The sequence below is a fragment of the Mus caroli genome, chromosome 14 (assembly GCF_900094665.2).
Source record: "Mus caroli chromosome 14, CAROLI_EIJ_v1.1, whole genome shotgun sequence".
Classification (NCBI taxonomy): Eukaryota; Metazoa; Chordata; class Mammalia; order Rodentia; family Muridae; genus Mus; species Mus caroli.
In genome coordinates, this window is record NC_034583.1 from 42,999,009 (window position 1) to 42,999,484 (window position 476).

Sequence of the window (476 nt, forward strand, 5' to 3'; positions counted from 1 at the left end):
GGTTTTGGAGGATTCTTTAATGAAACCATATAGCATTGTATATTCACCGGGTCAGAAAGATAAACAGAAAGAGGAAAAACATGTTGATTTCCCACCATGCCAGGTCTTAAGTTCATTATTGTGCCTCTGACTCCCTCGATTTATCTGCTGACAACACCTTAGGAGATTTTGGCAAGCAATAGCTGTTAGTCCTGTGCTGTCCTCCAGAGTTCCTCATGGGGAGTTAGTGTAAGGGACGCTCTGGTGAGAAGTGTGTTCCTAAAAAAACTGTTTTACTACCAAGGATCCCTTCAGCCATGTCCCCATACAGAAGGGCTTTGAGGGAGGAAGGAAGCAAGAGTCCTCACATTTGCTGACCCATGATGTCTGTGAATTCAGAGTCACGACGACGACGGTAACCGTTGAGGCCATCTGAGGGCCATGTGAAATCCTTGATATAACACTCGCTTCCCTAAGAAAGTCTTGAGATCATTTTC